The 12241-nt window shown below is 47.4% G+C and overlaps 1 pseudogene; it reads left to right on the top strand.

Annotated features, from left to right (window-relative positions):
- The first annotated feature begins 3899 nt into the window (after nucleotides 1-3899).
- On the top strand, nucleotides 3900-10068 carry LOC147631665 (uncharacterized; annotated as a pseudogene).
- Nucleotides 10069-12241: the final 2173 nt, after the last annotated feature.

The raw sequence follows: 12241 nt of genomic DNA, 5'->3' as shown, positions 1-12241 counted from the left end.
TTAATAAATATCTTCCCCGATGTACTTGTGGGTAACTCGGTGACCTAGAGCCCAAGCACCGTATGGTCAGCACCCTCTAGGATCCTTCGCAGGTCACCTAGCGCTTCACTCATAGGCTGCTTCCTTGGTCCCTCATCCACCGTACCGGAAGCTCACCATTTAAATTGAATCGACGCTAGTCACGACCTCGGCCGACCTTGCTACGGGATACTTCCTCCATCGACTCTCCGTCAGCTGTTGCAACTTTATTAGCTAGGTCTCCACGACCTCATTCACAAGACGGTCAAAATGCTTCCCCAGCATTCTTGACATAAAACAGTCATTTAAAAATAGGTCATAAATACAATTTTTATAACAAACTCTCGTCTTTTCACATTAATCAACATTACTTAATCCACATTCATTTCATATAAATTCCCATTCTCATCCAATCACATCATTTTTCATCTCATTACTTCTTTCCTCAAATATCCTCATCAGACCACATCACATTCACTCACGTCACATCTCATTCTTTCAGACCACATCACATTCACTCACATCACATCTTATTCAAACCACATCACATTTACTAACATCACATCTCATTCAGACCACATCACATTCATTCACAACACATCTCATTCAGACCACATCACATTCATTCACAACACATCTCATTCAAACCACATCACATTCATTCACATCCATTCACATCCCATATCATTCATTCACATCTCGATTCACATGACATCACATCCATTCACATCCCCCATACCATTCATTCTCATCCCAATTCATAGGCTATCACATTCATTCACATCCTGACTCACATGCCATCACATTCATTCACATCCCTTATCATTCATTCAAATCCCAATTCACAGGCTATCACATTCATTCACATCCCATATCATTCATTCACATCTCTTATCATTCATAGCTATCCAATTTACATCACATCGCATCGTCTCTATTCTAGTTCATATTCATCACATTCATTCCAGATATATTCTTCCACATACATCCACATCGATCCTTCACATACATCCACAACCATCCATCCACATCCATCCTTTCACATACATCCACTTCCATTCCATATCATTCATTTACATCCTGATTCACATGACATCTCATCACTTCTATTCACATCACATCTATCCATCCATTGATTCACATTTATGTGATTCACATCACATCTATCCATCCATTCATCACAATTATCAGATTCACATCACATCTATCCATCCATTCATTCACATTTATCTGATTCACATCACATCTATCCATCCATTCATTCACATTTATTAGATTCACATCACATCTATCCATCCATTCATTCTTTTATAAAAACCACTTTAGTGGGAATAACACTTTTATAAAAATCCTTTTATACATCTATTTATGCATAAATTCAATTTTAAGGAAAATAACACTTTCAAAATAGAAATAAATCCTTTATGCATCTTTCTATGCATAAAATAAAACTTAATAAGAATAACTCTTTTGAAATAGATGAAGGAAAGGATAAGCAAGATTGACATCCAGATGTACGAGCTCGCTGAAGCTGCGCCCCCGTCCCTGCTTGCGCGTACTGCACACCAGCGCCCCCCGCCATTGCGCTTGCTCTTGCCCCCCTCGCCTGCTGTAGTTTCTGCGCCCCCCTCCCTCGTTGCTCTGCCCGCTGTCTTCTTTCTTGCCCCCCTTCGCCTGTTTCGCTGTGCTGAGCCCCCTCTCCCTCGCTGCTGCGCACCCTCATCGTCCTCTCACCCCCCTCCTCGCCTCCTTGCCTTCTCGCCCCACCCCCTTCTTTGCGCCCACCTCGCCTCTGCAGCGCCAGCATTCTCCTCCCCGCCCCACGTTCGCGCAGCTGCCGCCCCCCCGGGGCTTCTCCTTCGCCATTTTTACCCCCCCTCCCTTTTCGTGCTGTCTTCCGCCCCCCAGGGGGTTTTGCTTTTCCTTTTTTCTCCGGTCTTCTGCCTCTCTGTGTGCAGCCCGTTTCTTGCAGGATTTTTGCTTTCGCCTTGCCTACGCCTAAGCTTCAGACTTTGATGGAGACTCCTCCCGCATCGCCTGAGGGACTCATCCGCAGCCCCCTCGCCCGCCCCCGCGGGACACCCCCATCAGGCTTTCTCTTTCGCCGGAAGAGGAAGCGAGCCTCACCGCAGAGGTGGAACGCCTTCAGGCCCATTCCACCATCTGTCGTGTAGTCGGCACTCGCCCGAGCAGAGGGGAGATCCGGGATCTTCTCCAGACCCGCCTTCTTGCAGATGTGGGCAAGATCCTGGACGTACAGCTACTGGGCCGGGTACATTATCAGATCGAGTTCGAGATCGCGCCCAGAGTGTGGCCAAGGTCCTTGCCATGAGTCCCCTTGACATGAGGGGTGCTCGGGCTTTCTTCAGACCTTGGCAGCATGGCTTTGATCCAACAACGGTTGAGCAGGGAGAGCGCCTTTTTCATGTTACAGTTTGCTTCCCTGGACTCCGCCGGGAGTATCTTCCGCTTCTCTCTCGGCTAGGAGCGTTGGTGGGCTCGGTACTCGAGACTGGCCCCACAGCAGCTTCAGTGGTGGCCAGAGCAGCAGGGCTACCCTCCGTCAGAGTTTTGGTGTCTGACATCTCCTCCCTTCCTAAGGTCATTCAGCTACCTAGGATAGGGGGGGGATGGATTGATCAGAGAGTGGAGTTCTCGGGGCTCCCGAACCAGTGCTTCATATGCAGGCAGGTCGGCCATCTGGCCAAGGCCTACCCTCGCAGGAGACCTCGACCCTCACCACAGCAGTAGCAGGCCCCTGATGGCCCGCCCACAGATGCGGCACGGCAGGCCACAGAGACCTCGGAGTGGCAGCCTAGACAAGGGCGCCGCCGAGGAAGACAGTCACAGCAGCACGAACAGAGACCGTTGCAGCAATAGCCACACAGTCTCAGCCTCACTGGGTTCCCGTGAGGAACAGCTTTGACCCCTGCAGTGACTGAGGACCAGGAGATGCCAGCACCCCCTCCTTCACCCCCCCACCCCCATCCCCTCCCACTGCCTCGCTTCCACCTTCGCCTCCTCCTGCCCCCGCTCCGATCTCGGCAGCGGCTCCCTCTTCGCCCGCCTCGCCCCCCCTCCTCCCTGCCCACCCGCCTTGCCTTCCCGGGAGACCCTGGCAGTCCCCTGGCGCTCGCCCGCAGTCCGGAGGGCGCTGAGCACCGACCTCGCTCGAGCACCACAGAGGAGACCTACCATGCCGATTCGGGCTTCACGGATATCATCTATCCGCATAGTCGGCTGAGTCGCCTCGGTGTTAGACAGCGATCGGAGGCTTTCGATTACGCCTTCACTCGGCTTTTTGGAGCAGAGGGTCCCCATGAGCCAGCACCCATTCGAGTTCACGTAGTGATGCCTCCGGCCCGCGGGGAGCAGAGGGCCCCCATGAGCCAGCACCCATTCGAGTTCATGTAGGCCCGCGGGGAGGAGGCACTTGATTCATCAGTGGCCTTCTCGTTCCCTCTCTGTGGCCCTTGCGACCGGGAGTGGACTCTAGAGCTCGCTCTTAGCACTTTGAAGACTCAGGCAGTTGAGTTTTCTCATCATGTGAGCGACCTAGAGGTGACAGATGTGATAGGCCGGCTCTGGGAGTTGGCTCATTTTTTTCTGGATCCCGGGAGTGTGGATGCCTTAGGGATTCGTCATTTGGTCGTGCGTATAGTGGCAGACTTAGCACGCGACCTTGGATATGTATGTATACACGAGGTTGCTCTGTCAGAGCGGGAGGCAGTCGCCATGGGCCACTGGCGCCTGATCCATGATTCTTGTAGTACACCGGGTGGGCAGATTCGCAGCCGCTCGGATGGGGACTACTCTCCATCCAAGCCGCTTGCGAAGGCCCGCCGCACGGCTGAGACATCATCTACCTCAGCAGGTCATCCATGAGGATCATCTCATGGAATGTACAGGGCCTAGGCGGAGCACATTTTATACGCTATCGAGGTTGCTTGAGGCAGGAGCTTCAGAGATGCCTGGTTGGTGGTAGCATTGATATTTTGATGATGCAGGAGCACCACTTGGGTGAGAACAGGATCCGGAGATGTGGTTCGGTGATGCTTGGTAGATGGGATACCTTTTGGTCTGTAGGGTTTGGTCCTTTGGGTGGACAGGGAGGAGTTTGCATGGTCATTGCAGATGTATGGCGGCAGGCCATTGTGGATCGAGGGATCATTGTGCTTGGTAGAGCACAGTATGTCATTCTGAGGATGCATGATGAGCTATTGGGCATGCTCAACGTCTATGCGCCTAATCATGCTAGTGCCAGAGCAGAGTTCTGGACCCAGGTTACGGATGCATTATCAGAGGCCGCACATTGGTGTGTCGGGGGAGACTTCAACATGCTTGAGGACGCGGCCGATAGGGTGGGAGGCAGTCATGTTACAGTGCACGGCATGGAGCTTGCAGCTTGAGACCGGTTTTGCATGACACTGAGGATCACTGATGCATGGCAGCATGGGGCCTTCTCCCGTTCTCAGGACAGTCTTAGTTTCTCTCGGTCGAATCGCCGAGACAGGGAGGGACTAATCTATCACGGATTGATCGCTTTTATGTGGGCGACTGGTTAGGGGAGCGAGGGGGCTCCGTCGGCATTCTTGCTGGCACCTCATTTTCAGATCATGCGCCAGTTATCCTGACATGGGAGGAGAGGACACGGGAGCCCAGCTTGCAGTTGAGGATCCCAGAGAGGGTACTTACAGATCCCAGTCTCGCTGAGGACTTTCAGAGGATTCGGGTAGTGGCCGTCGCTTCTCGGAAGTGGCATATAGACCCCGATCCAGCTGATGTGCTCTCGGATTTTGGTGCATATGGGCATATGCAGCGCGCCCCTTGGCCCGGCTATAGTGGGACCCCGGGGAGTACGAGTGGCATGATCCTTATGCATCCCTTGAGGCCACAGAGATTACCTTTTTCCAGTATACTGTTCGGCTGGGGCGGCATATTTTGACGGTGAGGAGGACAGTCTCTCCAGCGGGCAGCGGGGCATTGGCAGCTACTACAGGGACTCTCACAGGAGTTCCTGGAGGATTTTTGGGCTCGGCTCTGGGCTAGTCGACAGGCCCGCAAGATCTCGACTTTTCAGTGGTTGGGCTGGTCGCCCACCATAGGGGCTCAGCAGTTGGCACTTGGCTTGTTTACAGCGGTCTTCCGACGGCCTGCGTCGTCTGATGCGGCTACCCTATGGAGACACAGACACTGCCTTTGGGATTGCCCTCAGGCGCAGCAGATTTGGCTACGGATGCTGCGTATTCTGGCTCCCCTCTCTCCAGAGGGTATGTTTACGTGGGGTGCCGCTGCTTGGTCGACTTCGTCAGGGCCTGCTATGGGCTATGAGATGGAGCAGGGCAGTCAGGCCATCAGATTTATTAGGGGCCAGCCTCGCCTAGTTCCGGCACCAGATTTCTCGTTCGCCAGTTGGACACAGGAGCGGGATTTACGATGGGAGCTCCTCAATAGCCTCACCATCTGGTTCACCTGGAGGGCCCGGTGCTTTATGGCCTTTAAGGGGAGATTCAAGCCACCAGCAGAGACTGTACGGGGGATTTGGCAGGAGTTGATCCACACCCTGCGAGGACAGTACGACCGCATCCGGGAGACTCGGATGAGGCGATCTTGCGGCGCCAGGCCTTTCACACCACTTGGCGCTGTGGCCCCTTCTACACCTTACACACGGGATCCCCCCGTTGGCACTACAGGCCACCTGTTTGGCTCTTCCCCCCCCTATTGTATGATTTAGCCTCTCGTCCTTTATACTGATGCTTGTATTTTGCAGCACCTAGGGAGAGTCTCCTGGGCTGCCATGCTGTATTCACTGCTCTGTTTCTCTTATGAGCAGGAGAGATCTTTTGTAGCCCTACGGGCGTTTTTATATAACTAATGAAAGGATCTTTTCTCGAAAAAAAACTCTTTTGAAATAAAAATAAATTCCTTTATGCATCTTTCTATGCATAAAATCAAAATTAATGAAAATAACTCTTTTGAAATAAAAATAAATTCCTTTATGCAACTTTCTATGCATAAAAATCAAAATTAATGAGAATAACATTTTTGAAATAAAAATAAATTCCTTTATGCGTCTTTCTATGCATAAAATCAAAATTAATGAGAATAACTCTTTTGAAATAAAAATAAATTCCTTTATGCATCTTTCTATGCATAAAAGTCAAAATTAATGAGAATAACTCTTTTGAAATAAAAATAAATTCCTTTATGCATCTTTCTATGCATAAAATCAAAATTAATGAGAATAACACTTTTGGACTAAAAATAAATTCTTTATACATCTTTCTATGCTTAAAATCAATTTTGATGAAAGTAATACTTTTATAATAAAAAAATTCTTTTATGCATCACTTTATGCATAAAAATCAATATTGGTGTAAGAACACTTTTATTAAAAAAAATCTTTTTTGCATCACTTTATGCATAAAAATCAATATTGGTGAAAGTAACACTTATAATACAAATATGTCCAATATGCATCTTTCTATGCATAAAAAATAATTCTAATGAAAATAACGCTTTTATAATAAAAATATTTCCAACATGCATCTTTCTATGCATAGAATGAAAATAACACTTTTAGAATACACAAACGGAGGTGATTACTCTTTTTGAATAACATAAAGATAGAACTTATTTTCACAAAATTAAGAAAATTTTGCCATAACCTCCTTTGTATGGCTGACCATTTCTCAATTTTTACATTCTAAATCTACTTAGAATCTACCCCAAGATGAATTTAGCACTCTAATTTAATCAATTCTCAATTTTTTAAGAGAAATCAATACAAAAAGTTTAACTCTATTTATTTGATTACACATCTTGGATAAAGAAGGGCTGAATTCAATGAAGAGAAGGGGGAAGCCTTTCCATCAAGGCATAACATCCAATTTCAATTTAAAAGAAGCAAGAAATCATAAAACCATAGAATAGAATTAGAAAAAAGTATAATTTCTAACTTACATGGAGTTTTATGACCTGTCCTTTGGATTGAGGGATGGACATTTCTACTCTTGCTTGGATCAAGAGTGGCCACCAATTCTTTGTAGAAGAAATAGTCAAAAACAAGTGAATTATAATGAATTCAATGTTTTTGGCTTAGATTGGGGTGAAGAAGAGTAACAGTGCATAAAACACTATTAAGCTTTACAAAGGGGGAGGCTTTTATTTATAGGAAAAAGTGAGCCTCTAACCAGGCAAATTGATTCTAGAATTTTCGAGATCAGTTTGGTCACTTTTTGACCATTTTTAGGTCAGTTTAGCTTACTTTTTGGTTCTAGTTGAAACAGGAGAGAGGAGAGATGAAAATATCTCATTATTTGTGAGTTTAAAACTCATCCACACATGTGAAATAGGTGCCTCCTTCATGAGGGGAATTCCCCCACACATTGAGGTGTCAAAAATGCATCATTTCCTCTAAATATCTTTTCTTTTTAACTAATAACCTTGTCCTTATATAGTCAACTCTTCATCTTATGTGAGTATTTACTCATTTTGGGGGGATTTTCTTTATTTCTTCAATTTATCTCCTCCCTACATTTAGATTAATCTAATTGGCCGAACAAATTATTTCTAATGCACCTTTTGAATAAATTATAATTTATTTCTAATTCACCTTCTGAAATCCTTTTTGAACTTCTATTTTGGGGGAATTTATTTTAATAAGAATAGATATTTTTCCATCCAAAAATATCTAAAAATTGAATAATCTCTCTCTAGAACATTTTCTCTCTCTCTAAGCCAAAATAGGTAGAAACAAGATCTGTTAATATTCTGACAAGGGAAATAATTATAGGGGGAGAGATTGGACATCTTGAGGGGCTGGGAGAGGAACTTGCATTACTTTGGATTGAAACTGCAGGTTGGTTAGAGGGTCTACCTCTGGAATTCCCTAATTACTCTCGAAGGAAGGGGCTAGAGTCTGGAATCTTGATCCCTGATTTCCTTGCCCCGAAAACCTTGATCCAAAAGGAGTTGGGCAATCAATACTGCGATGTCTAAATCCTTAACAGTTATAGCATTTTACTCCCTTGTTCAAGGGTGGAACTTCTGAAGTTAAATTCCAGGGGATTGAGTTTCAAGAAAAGGACATTTCTTCCATTTTGGAACTTCCCCTATCTTGGGATTGATCCAAAAGGATCTAGGCAATCCATACTGTGATGTCCAAATCCTTGACAGTTACAGAATTTCACTCCCTTGTTCAAGGGTGGAACTTTTGAAGTTAAATTCCAGGGGATTGAGTTTTGGGAAAAGGACATTTCTTCCATTTTGGAACTTCCCCTATCCTGGGATTGATCCTGATATCTCTTAGGCGGTGGAACGTTGGAATCAGCTTCTAGAACTAAAAACCTTTTGAAAGGTGATGGTGCTAGCTTTAGTGGGACCTTGACATCAAAGGTCTTGGAGAAATCCTTCGCCATCCGCACTGTTTTGGCCATGGAAACTGGCTTTGCGTTCTTCACCAAAATATTCAAAGGTTTGTTCAGTCCCCGAATGAACCTGGCCATCAGCTATTCTTCATTCAGTGGTGGCGAGTATTTGAGGAGGAGAGCGAACGCTTGGTGATATACTTCAATAGTTTTGTTCCCCTTGGTTAACTCTAAGAATTCGTTCATCTTTGTTTCCAAAAAGTCGGAAGGACAGAACCTCGTCCTTAGGTAAATTTTGAGATCATGCCATGTCAAGGTATTCGGATCCAGACGATTTGTCTTAGAAAGGTTTCTCCATGCCACTCTGGCTATTTCTACTATCCTCAGCCTTGCAAGAGCCATTTTTCTCTTCTCATTGTACCCAGTGACATCAAAGTACTTGTCCATTGCTTCGATCCACTTCTCCACAGCCTCGCCCAAGTTTTCCCCTTCACCCTTGAAAGGTCTAGACTACGAACTATGAAGAGTTTTACGAACATCCAAGTCGAGTTATTCCTCATCGATTTGGGGGTTATCATTTCTACCACGACGACCTCAATTCAAGTTCCTATCAATACAAAACATCTTGTTAAGTCCCTTTTGTGAGGTGAAAAAAAGAAAGAAAAGCCTGCCTCTATAGCCCTTCCACCTCGCAAACTTGGAATAACACACACGAACGGGGGCACCACCAGCCACCACCGGCTGGAACAATTCTCGCACTTCACCACCCAACCCACGCCAGACAGACAGCATAAAACAGGGACACCGTACTCAAAGTAAACACCCAGCAATATATATTCTCAGTCAAAACATTTTACAAACTTCTCTCAACATAGAAGCCTACTCACACAGCCACAAACACAACACTCAGGCCTGTCAGCCGAGGATACACCACATCCCCGATCATCACATGATCCACTCGCCTGCGTACTGTACCAACCACACCAAAATGAACCCGGCCACTCTCGCTCCAGAAGGCGCCCACACCAGCTAACCCTCGAGTCCTTCCACCTCGCAAACTTGGAATAACACAAACTTGCGGGGGCACCACCAGCCACCGGCTGGAACAATTCTAGCACTTCACCACCCAACCCACGCCACACAGACAGCATAAAACAGGGGCACCGTACTCAAAGTAAACACCCAGCAATATATATTCTCAGTCAAAACATTTTACAAGCTTCTCTCAACATAGAAGCCTACTCACACAGCCACAAACACAACACTCAGGCCTGTTAGCCGAGGATACACCACATCCCCGATCATCACATGATCCACTCGCCTACCTACTGTACCAACCACACCAGAATGAACCCGGCCACTCTCGCTCCAGAAGGCGCCCACACCAGCTAACCCTCGAGTCCTCTGCGACCCATCACTTCTGCATGTGTCGTCAGCAGCAACAGCTCGACCATCATCTCTTTCACTCTCTCTGTCCCTGTGCTGATCCTCTGTTAGCCTCACAACAAACCCAGGCAGCTTATTTGCCCTGCTCTACCGGCCCACCACCAAGCAGCAACACTCGTCTCACTCGGCACCTTGCTCTGTCTCTCTGTGTGTTTCCTCCACACTCACCAGTTCTCGTACCCCAGGGCGGCCATCTTTACAGTCTCCAGTTGCCCACCGGCCACACTCTGCATAGCCCCTGACTCAGCCCTTGTTGCTTAACACCACCAGCGCCAACATCTCTTTGGCGCCTTCACACTTTGCCAGCCAACTCATCTCTCATACCCTTGCAGCTCCTAACTCAGCCCTTGTACACACCTGAAAGCCCAGTCGACGAGGCGGCTTTTTTCACTCATACACAGTTGCCAGCCCTCTGTCTTTTGCTTCGCTTAGGCGACTCCCCAGTCTGCGCTAGTCCCTCCTCTTACACCCAGCTGCGCCCACCTTGCCCATAGGCTCACCAGCCCGTCCTCTCACAAGGCGGCCCACCATTTGTCCTTCGACGCCAGCCACACAGCCCTCTATGACTGTAGTTGGGCTGCATAGCCCCGCCAGCCTCTGCTGCGCTCCACTTAGCTCACCTCTTCACACTCAGACACAGTTGCACCTGACTTCTCTAGCCCGTCGCCGTCTTCTTCCATACGGGAGGTCTCCAGTTGCTACACGACGGCCACACCACAGCTGCGCACTCGTCGCCCCAGAAGCCCCCACTTCATAACAAGGCGACCTTCGCTTTTTATTCTGCAGACTCCGCCAGCTCGACACCACGATCCTCACCAGCTTCTGGAATATACCCGCTGGCAGCCCTTCAACGCTCCACGCCAACTTTTCTTTTTTGGCCATTTCATATTATATATATTTTAATTTTGCCTAAGATGGCCACCCTCATCTTTTCACACCAAATGCCCACAATACTACCTTGGCCATTTCATCTTATATTTGCCCATGCTTTCCTCATACCTTCAAACAGCTTCGAATGCCCACTTTTTCCTTTGGGACGCCCACACACTTCAAGGCCATCGAGTAGCGGAAACCACCTGCATCTGACCTCACTCCGGGCAGGCCTGTAACAGGCTCAAATCCAAACCAATCCACACTGCACACCTGGCAAGGCATTCCACGGCAAATTTTCATTCACAGCATGCACACGTATTTACACGAGCCAAAAAGACCACTCAGAAAAAAGCCTGACATACTTTGCCAGCCCCCCATCTGCTAGAGCATTCATGCTCAGCAGCATTCACAAATTCCAGCAGCTATCCACCAGGATCAAAAGGAAACAGCAACTCACCATCCCATTCCCCGACATCTTTCAAACACAATGGCTGCACCACCGCATACCAAATATCAACCATAGCCACGACATCATTTCCATGCACTTCACCCACAACCAACCTCCCTTTCTTCAAAATCTGTGGCATTCCAGCATTTAGCATCCCATCCATCATCACCTGTGAAGGCGAGGTTTCAGCATCTTGACCTTTATCCACACCAAAATCCACATCCTCTCCAATGGGAGTGTCCACAAGCACTTCCAGCTTATGTGGTTCAAGCATCCCTTCACAATCATACAGCTCAACTGGCTTAGAACCTTTGTCTTTCAGGGACTTTGCTTTTAGCATCTCAGCAACACGCAAAGAAGCCTTTGTCACACCCTCAACCATATCAGCATCCATCTCCACCTCTGGCTCCTACTCATCAAGGCTAGCAACTTCCCATATATCATCCTCAGGCACACTACTCTCCTCACAATGCTCTTCATCAGCCAAATCCACATGCATACCTTCTTGAGTGCTGCCAACCCCCCTGGTATCATCGTCCAAAGATTCCTCAGCACATAATGCATCCAATGGAACAACATCCACACCATCCATCGCAGGTACCAAACCACCATCAAGCTGTCCAAGAAAATCCAAGATAATAGGATCTTCCTCCACACTTTCCACATCCGCATCACATGCCATCTTCACTTCATCAGAAGTCTCTACCCCATCCTCCTCCCTCGTAGAATCTGACAAAGAATCATCCTCAAAGCATCCTGTATCCAGCTCCTCTTCGTTCTTATCATCAGCCAATCCTAAGGCATCATCCTCTTTGCTTCCCTGTGCATGCATATCATCCAGATCACTGTCATGTACAGCCATGACGTCCAAATCCAAAGAAGAATCCACTGGCAACTTCTCATCTTCACTTTGCTCCTTCACTTGCTTCTCATCCACCTGCACATGCTTTTCAAACTTTGGAAAAAAATCAGAAGGCATATAAAACATACCCCTCCGTACCTGTACTGGCCTTTGAGGTTCCTGTCTAATCCAGCTCTGCATAGGACTCTTATCCACCTCAACCAAATTCACCTGCATACCCCTTAC

This window comes from Cibotium barometz, chromosome 14, assembly GCF_041138505.1.
Source record: "Cibotium barometz isolate CiBa-2024 chromosome 14, ASM4113850v1, whole genome shotgun sequence".
Classification (NCBI taxonomy): domain Eukaryota; kingdom Viridiplantae; phylum Streptophyta; class Polypodiopsida; order Cyatheales; family Cibotiaceae; genus Cibotium; species Cibotium barometz.
Note: the sequence above shows the minus strand (reverse complement) of the source record. Positions and strands in the feature narration are given on the sequence as shown.